Here is a 9,417-nt window from a genome sequence, read left to right as displayed (position 1 = left end):
TTTTTTTTAAATAAAATGGAGTACTACTCAGCCATAAAGAATGAGAAACTAGGGACATTTACAGCTAAATGGGTGCATATTGAGGCCATCCTCTTAAGTGAAATAAATAGGACCCACATGTGTAAATACCAAATAGTTTCTCCAGTGTGAGAAACTGAAAGAGTAATTAAGGATTAAAGTGATTAAAATGAATAATTGATAATTTGAAATAGGAAGAAAAGTTTCAAAAAGGTAGGGTTGGCAGGAGGGGAAGGGGAGAGATCAGAGTTACAGGCTGGTATCTGGAAAGAATCCATATATAGATTGTGTTTAAAACTATAGGAAGTGATGTAGATAGAGACTAGGCTGGAGCTCATCAGTGGGTTGGGAAGGAAGAGCCACTGAGATGAAAGGAGAGAAGGGTGTGTTTCCAGAAGAAGCACATACAACTATGTACAGTACAGAGTACTCGATAGTGTGATAAATGACTGTTACTGTTTTGGGTACTTATCATAACATCCTGTGCTTTTCATCCTTTAGAGCATAAACCTACTTATATAAAAGAGTTTACTGTAAAACAGTGAGCTGCTATGCCAGTGATAACCTCATGTATCTCTTGTTTAACTGCATATTTGGATAATATCAAGGGACCATCACAGATGATTGACATATACTTTCTCAGTTTGCACTTAGAAGTTGGCACTCTGTGTGGTACTTTGCAATACACATGGATGAAATTGGCTAATAACATATTTCTTAGATTATATTTCAATCATGTCTCACATGACTGTATAAAAATTTAAATTTAAAAAAATTTGGCCTATGTGGAATCTACTAGCTAATTAGAATATTTTTTGAGACCACTATTTGTTCAATATTAGTTTTGATAATCTTTCTAAAACAAACCACATCCTTGGATGTGTTGTTAATGCTTGAGATGTTTTATTAAATTATATATAAAAATATATAATTTTATATAAAAGTTTAAGTACTTTTTAGTTTTGCATTGATTGAGATCTATTATAGATGAATATTATTATAGTTTTTCACTTGCATTGTTCTTTGAATAATTTTAAGTTTTGTATATATGTGTGTTTAGTGAATGATAATAAAGTTACACATTTTTATTAAAAAATGAAATCCATAAAACAGATGCAAACAGATTTTCAGAAGCTTGAAAACTCCACTGAAAGTCTATGCAGCAGAATGAGCCAATGTGAGGACAAAATTTCAGATATAGAAGATAAGATTGCAATTAGTGACCAGGAAAAGAAAAATTTCTTTAAAATTGTAAAAAATCATGAGAAATCAATCCAGCAGCTGCTAGAAGATACAAAGAAGAATAACACAAGACTGATCAGAGTAAAGGAAGAAACAGGAGAGACTGCAGATGACAGAAAAAAACTGTTTACAGAAGTGATGGAAGAAAACTTCCCAAGAAGGGGAAAAGAACCTCACATACATATAAGTGAGGCATGTAGGACTCCAAAAAGCAGTGATCCAAACAAAATCTACACATAGGCATATAATAGTTAAGATTTCAGAAACCCAACAGAAGAACAAAATTCTACAAGCACTTAGAGAAAAGAAACAAATTGCATGCAAAGGAAAGACCATCAGAATCATAGCAGACTTCTCAACACAAACCCTCAAGGCAAGGAGAGCTTTGAGTGATGTATTTCAAGCCATGAAGGAAAATAGCCTCCAACCCAGATTGATGTATCCCGAAAAACTATCTTTTAAATTTTATGGGAAAATAAGATACTTTCATGATGAAGAACACTTTAGGAACTGCATGAATACAAAACCAGCACTCTAAAAATTTTTAGACAATATCCTAGGAAAAGACAATGAGGATCACAACCCCAGGAAGCCCAGCAGAATGAATCCTTCCAGGATGTGGGGAGCGGTGTCAGCCAAAAAGCTTCATTTTAATTTTACCCTTTGTTATAAATGGCCAGGAGACTATGTAATGGGGAACCGTGTCTCTCCACTAACTCCAATGTTTCCCTTTAGAGTTTGCCCTAGCAACAAGGTGAACCTTCTGCAACCCCAGGAAAGAAAGTAGCCCATGAGGGCGAGGAGTGTCTAGAAAACTAGCAACAAATGAAGCAGGTGTTTTGGACAAAGGTCATGGTCAATGACCTAACTCACTGAGTGTATAAAAGAGAGGTGAAAATAAACTCGCTTGCTCGGTCTTGGGAACCCTCCTGACTCTGTCTCTTTGTCTTATTTTCTCAGTCCTCCTTTCCCCCATTCAGGAACCTATCAACTGGTGACGGCTGGTCCGTCACACCAGGACAACAAGAAATTAAATGCAATGGGGGAGAATTCAAGAAAAAGAAAAGGTCATGACAAGGATAAGTAAATACATATCAGTTATAACCATCAATGTTAATGGTCTCAATTCACCAATCAAAAGAAATAGACTGGCAGAATGGGTCAAGACACAAGATCCAACAATATGCTGAATACAAGAAATACAATTAATTAGAAAAAAACTCATACACTGAAAGTTGAAGGGTGGAAAACAGCACTCCAGGCAACAGGAACCTGAAAAAAAAGCAGGAGTAGCTACCCTCTTTGCAGATCAAGAGGATTTCAAACCAACACTGATTAAGAGAGACAAAGAAAGACATTACATCCTTGTAAAGGGAACAGTCCAAGAGGAAGAGATTACAATCATAAATATATATGCACCAAACAATAGTGCACCCAACTACATAAAACAAATACTAATAGATATGAAAAATCAAATAAGCACAAATACAATAGTAGTGGGGGACCTCAATACCCCACTGTCAGAAATAGATCAACTACACCAAAAATAAATATTGAAATACTAGAAAATAATCAAACTCTTGAACAAATGAGCTTAGCATATGTTTATGGAATGATCCACCCGGCAAAATAAGAATACACATTCTTTTCAGCTGCACATGGGCTGTTCTCCAAAGTAAACCACATACTTGCTCATAGAACATGTTTAAGTAAGTGCAAAGGAATTGAAGTTATCCCTTTTATCTTATCCGACCATAGTGTGATGAAATCAGAGATCAGTAGCAAAAGAAACATCAAGAATTTCATAAATACATGGAAATTAAACAACACACTTCTGAATAACCAATGGGTCACACACGAAATTAAAGAAAAAATAAGAGTTTCTTCAGTTAAATGACAATGACATTAGAACATATCAGAATCTATGGGACACAATGAAAGCAGTCTTAAGAGGGAAATTCATAGCAGTGAACACTCATATTAGGAAAACAGAGTGAGCTCAATTAAACAACCTGATGCTGAACCTCAGGCTTCTAGAAAAACAAGAGCAGTACAAACTCAAAGCTCACATAAGGGAGGAAATTATAAAGATCAGAGCAGAAATCAGTGCAATGGAGACTAAGAGAATGATACAAGAAATCTATGACTCCAAGAGTTGGACCTTTGAAAGAATAAACAAAATTGACAAACCTTAGCCAAACTTTTCAGAAAAAGGAAAGAAAAGCCCAAGTCCATGCAATTAGGAATCAAAAGGGTGAAATTACAATGGACCCAGCAGAAACTCAGAGGATAAGCAATACCAACTTCAAGAACCTGTACTTCACTAAAAGATGGACAAGACAGAAGAAATGGACAGATTCCTATATAATATGAATTACCAAAGTTGAATGAACAAGACCTAAAAATTCTAAACTACCTAGTATCAATCAATGAAATTGAAAAAATAATTAAAAACTTACCAGCTAAGAAAAACCTGGGTCGTGATGGCTTCATTGCTGAATTATACAACACATATTGAAAGGAACTACTGTCACTACTGTTTAAAGTCTTCAATGAAATTGAAAAGGAAATAATACACCTGAATACATTCCTGAAAGCAAGCATCACCTTGATCCCCAAAGCAGAGAAAGACTCAACCAAAAAAGAGAACTATAGGTCAATTTCACTAATGAACATACATGCAAAAATCCTAAATAAGATACTGGCAAATAGAATGCAGAAGATCATCAAGAAGAACATACACCCTGACCAAGTGTAACTCATCCCAGGGATGCAGAGATGGTTCAACATAAACAAATCAATCAATGTAATACACTATATCAATAGAGCCAAGGAAAATAGAATGTAGAAGATCATCAAGATCATATACCCTGATCGAATGGGATTCATCCCAGGAATGCAGGGATGGTTCAACATAAGCAAATCAATCAATGTAATGCACTATATCAATAGAGCCAAGAACAATAAACATATTATCTCCATAGATGCAGAAAAAGCATTTGAAAAACTCCAACATTCATTTATTTTAAAAATGCTACAAAAAATTGGCATAGATGGTCTCTACCTCAAACTGATAGAAGCCATCTATGAAAAACCAACAGCCAATATCATACTAAATGGTCAAAAACTTAAACCAGGAGTACCAAAATCAGGAGCAAGACAAGGATGCCCACTATCACCACTCTTGTTCAATATAGTTCTGGAAACATTAGCCACGGCAATTAGACAAGAGAAAGAAAGAAAAGGAATAAAGATAGGTAATGAAGAAGTCAAATTGTCATTATTTGCAGATGACATGATACTCTATAGAGAAGACCCCAAGAACTCCACCAAAAGTCTTCTAGACTTAATAACCAAATTCAGTCAAGTAGCTGGTTACAAGGTCAACACACAAAAATCAATAGCTTTCCTCTACACCAATGACAGACTCACTGAGAGAGAAATAGGGCAAATAATTCCTTTCACAATAGCATCCAAAAAACTGAAATACCTAGGAATCATCCTAATGAAAGAAATCAAAGACCTCTTCTCTGAAAACTATGGCACTCTGAAAAGAGAGATTGAAGATGATATCAGAAAATGGACAGACATCCCCTGCTCCTGGGTAGGAAGGATTAATAGAGTGAAAATGGCCATACTTCCAAAACTGCTATATAGATTTAATGCAATTCCAATTGAGATCCCAGCAGCATACTTCATAGACCTTGAGAAAACAATCCAAAAATTCATTTGGAGCAAGAAGAGACTCAGAATAGCAAAAGCAATTCTAGGTAACAGAGAGATGGCAGGGGGTATTACAATCCCCAACTGGAAACTATACTACAAAGCTACTGTGATAAAAACAGCATGGTACTGGCAAAGAAACAGACTTCAGGACCAGTGGAACAGATTAGAAGATGCAGAAACAATGCCAGACACAGCCATCTCATCTTCGATAAAGGAGCCAAACACCCTCACTGGAGGAAAGATAGCCTCTTTAATAAATGGTGCTGGAAAATTGGGTTTCAGCTTGCCAAAGATTAAAACTAGGCCTGTATCTCTCACCATGCACTAAACTAAAATCAAAATGGATTAAAGATCTAAATATTAAAATAGAAACTCTGAACCAGTTGGAACAGAGATTAGGTAGAACCCTTGAAGACATCAGTGTAGGAAATGATTTTATGAACAAAACCTCAGCTGCCTGTGAACTAGCACAAACAATCAACAAGTGGGATCTCTTCTTATTAAAAGGCTTCTGCACAGCAAGAGAAACCACCAGCAGTGTGAAGAGACAATCCACAATGTGGGAAAAAATCTTCACCTGCTCTTCCTCAGACAAAGGTCTACTATCTGGAATCTATAAAGAACTTAAAAAGATCAGATCTCCCAAATTTAAAGATCCAATCCGAAAATGGGCATCTGAAATGAACAGACATTTCTCAGACAAAGAAGTAGAAATAGCAAATAAATACATGAAAAAATGTTCAACATCACTGGTCATTTGAGAGATGCAAATGAAAACAACGCTGAGATGCCACTTCAGAAAGAATGGCTGCTATCATGAAATCAACCAATAATAAATGCTGGTGGGGCTGTGGGGAAAGAGGAACCCTGCTCCACTGCTGGTGGGAGTGTAGACTGGTGCAAGCACTGTGGAAATCAGTATGGAGATACCTCAAAGAACTAGGACTGGAAGTCCCATTTGACCCTGCTATTCCACTGCTGGAGATCTTCCCCAAAGAATTAAAAGAATCATACCACAGTGATATATGTGCACCCATGTTCATAGCAGCACAATTTGTAATAGCTAAAACTTGAAAACAGCCCAAATGCCCATCAACTGGAGACTGGATAAAGAAAATATGGTTTTTTTATAAAATGGAATATTACTCAGCCACAAAAAGTGAGAAATTAGAGACATTTATAGCTAAGTGGATGCACATTGAGGTGATACTCTTAATTGAAATAAATAGGACACACATGTGTAAATACCAAATAGTTTATCTGGTGTGAGAAACTGAAAGTGTAAATAAGGACTAAATATATAATAGGTAATGTGAAATAGGAAGAAAAGGGGCAAAGGGGAAGGAAATGGGAGGGCTAGGAGAAAGGATAGAAGGGAATGGGATTAATATGAGAAAATGGAAAAACAGGAACAAACTCTTTGTAAATAGGGAGGAATGGAGGGGTTGAAGGGAGGGCTGGGCAAGGGTGAAGAATAAGAACCAAGAGAGACTATGTAAAGGTGCAAATTTCCAATGATGAATGTCATTATATTGTATACCTAAAATGTACCAATGATTAGAATGAATAATCAAAAATGCAAAACAGGAAGAAAAGGTTCAAAAGGGTAGAGGTAGTGGGAGGGGCAGGGGAAAGGAAAGAAAGGAAAGGAAAAATGCTGAGAAATGGAAAAAATGGAAATAAACTCTTTTCAAATAGGGAAGGGTGGAGGGGGTGAAGGGAGGGCTAGGAATTGGAAAAAAATTTTAACCAATATGCATCATGTAAAGGTACAATTCCCAATGAGAAATGTAATTGTGTTGTATAACTACAATCTACCAATAAAAGAATTTAATAAAAAAAATCTACATCTAGGCATATAATAGTTAAGATTCCAGAAACCCAACAGAAGAACAAAATTCTACAAGCAGTTAGAGAAAAGAAACAAATCACATACAAAGGAAAACCCATAACAATCACAGCAAACTTCTCAACACAAACACTTCAATCAAGAAAAACCTGGAGTGAGGTATTTCAACTCCTAAAGGAAAACAACTTCCAACTCAGATTGATGTACCCTGCAAAACTATCATTCAAAATTGATGGAGCAGAACACGCTGAATCAGTCCGCTGCACACAGGAAGGTCTGTGCATGCCCTACCCATGTTCTGAGTCATGCAGAAGACACCGATTCACACCACTGCAGACAGGCAGCCACCTGGCTCCACACTACAAAGATGCAGAGGACACCAGTCCACCAGGCCAAGGTACTGAGTCCTGCTGTTCCTGGCCCAGAGGTAGGGGCTTCTGAGCTGTCATCCCACTGATCCTGGTCCAGAGGATGGGACTTCCAGGTCACCATCCGTCCTGCTGCTCCCAGCCAAGAGGAAAGGGCCTTTGGGACACCTTCTGTCCCACTGCTCCTGGCCCAGAGGAAGGGGCTTCCAGGCCACCTTCCCACCACTCCCGGCCCAGAGGGAGGGGCTTCTGAACCACCATCCCACTGCTCCTGGTCCAGAGGAAGGGGCTTCCCGGCCACCATCCCTCCTGCTGCTCCCAGCCCACAGGAAAGGGCTTTTGGATCATCATCCCTACTGCTGCTCCTGGCCCCTGGCCCACCTCACACAGCTCAGAAGAGGTAATCCATGCTGGTGCTAACAGCCCCCCAGCCCAGTCAAAATGAGAAAACACATAAATAAGTCTCAAAACCAGACTTCCAGATCACCTACAGCAACCCCAAAGGGAAATGAGATGAAACACTCTGATACTCAACCAACTGGACCCACTGAACTGGCAACAAAAGGGGATTTGGAAAAACTGAAATCAGAAATAATTTCTCAGATAACAGGAGAAATTGTGCCCCTAGTGCAAGACATGATTAATAAATCTAGAGAGGAGCTCAGGAACATGATGGAATCCCAACATAAGAAACAAGTGGAATCCATAAAACAGATGCAAATAGAATTCCAGGAGATGAAAAACTCCATTGAAAGTCTACACTGCAGAATGAGCCATGTGAGGACAGAATTTCAGATATAGAAGATAAGATTGCAATTAGTGACCAGGAAAAGAAAAATTGCTTCAAAATTATAAGGGAACATGAGAAATCAATCCAGCAGCTGCTAGATGATGCAAAGAAGAAAAACATAAGAGTGATTGGTGTCAATGAAGAAACAGGAGAGAGTGCAGATGACATAAAAAAATCTCCTCACATAAATAATGGCAGAAAACTTCCCAAGCATGGGAAAAGAGCTTGACATATGGATAAGTGAGGCATATAGGACTCCAGGTAGCCTTGATCAAAAAAAATCTACACATAGGCATATAATAGTTAGGATCCCAGAAACTCAAAAGAAGAAGAAAGTTCTACAAGCAGTTAGAGAAAAGAAACAAATCACATACAAAGGGAATCCCATCAGAATCACAGCAGACTTCTCAACACAAACCATCAAGGCAAGAAGACCCTGGAGTTACATATTCCAAGCCCTAAAAGAAAACAGCCTCCAACCCAGATTGATGTACCCTGCAAAACTATCTTTCAAAATGGATGGAGAAATAAGATACTTTCATGACAAAGAGCACCTTAGGAAATTCATGAATACCAAACCAGCACTCCAAAGAATTTTACACAATAGCCTAGGAACAGACATTGAGGATCACAACCCCGGGAAGCAAAGCAGAATGAACCCACCTGGCATGACAAGAAATTAAATGTAAAGGGGGAGAACCCAACAAAAAGAAAAAGTCATGGCAATGACAAGTCAATACATTTCAGTTATAACCATCAATGTTAATGGTCTCAATTCACTAAATCAAAAGAAATAGACTGGCAAAATGGGTCAAGAAGCAAAATCCAACAATATGCTGTATACTAGAAACACAATTCAAAAGGAAACTCATAGACTGAAAGTTAAAGGGTGGAAAACAATACTCCATGTAACGGGAACCCCAAAAAAAGCAAGAGTAGCTATCCTCTTTGCAGATCAAGTAGATTTCAAACCAACACTGATTAAGAGAGACAAAGAAGGACACTACATCTTTGTAAAGGGAAGAATCCAAGAGGAAAAGATGACAATCATAAATATCAATGCACCAAACACTAGTGCACCCAAATATATAAAACAAATACTAGTGGACATGAAAAGTCAATATGCACTAATACAATTGTAGTGGGGGACCTCAACACCCCGCTGTCATTAATAGATAGATCAACTAGACTAAAAATAAGTAATGAAATACTAGAACTCAATCGAACTCTTAAACAAATGAACTTAACAGATGTTTCCAGAGTCTTCCACCCCACAAAATCAGAATACACATTCTTCTCAGCTGCACATGGGTCATTCTCAAAAATAGACCACATACTCACACATAGAACATGTTTAAGTAAGTGCAAAGGAATTGAAGTTATCCCTTGTATATTATCAGACCATAGTGCGATGGAATTGGAGA

This window comes from Heterocephalus glaber, unplaced genomic scaffold (genome assembly GCF_053883595.1).
Source record: "Heterocephalus glaber isolate CG9 unplaced genomic scaffold, H.glaber_assembly_v1.0 deba00000122, whole genome shotgun sequence".
Classification (NCBI taxonomy): domain Eukaryota; kingdom Metazoa; phylum Chordata; class Mammalia; order Rodentia; family Bathyergidae; genus Heterocephalus; species Heterocephalus glaber.
The sequence above is the reverse complement of the archived record's forward strand: the minus strand, read 5'-3'. Positions refer to the sequence as shown.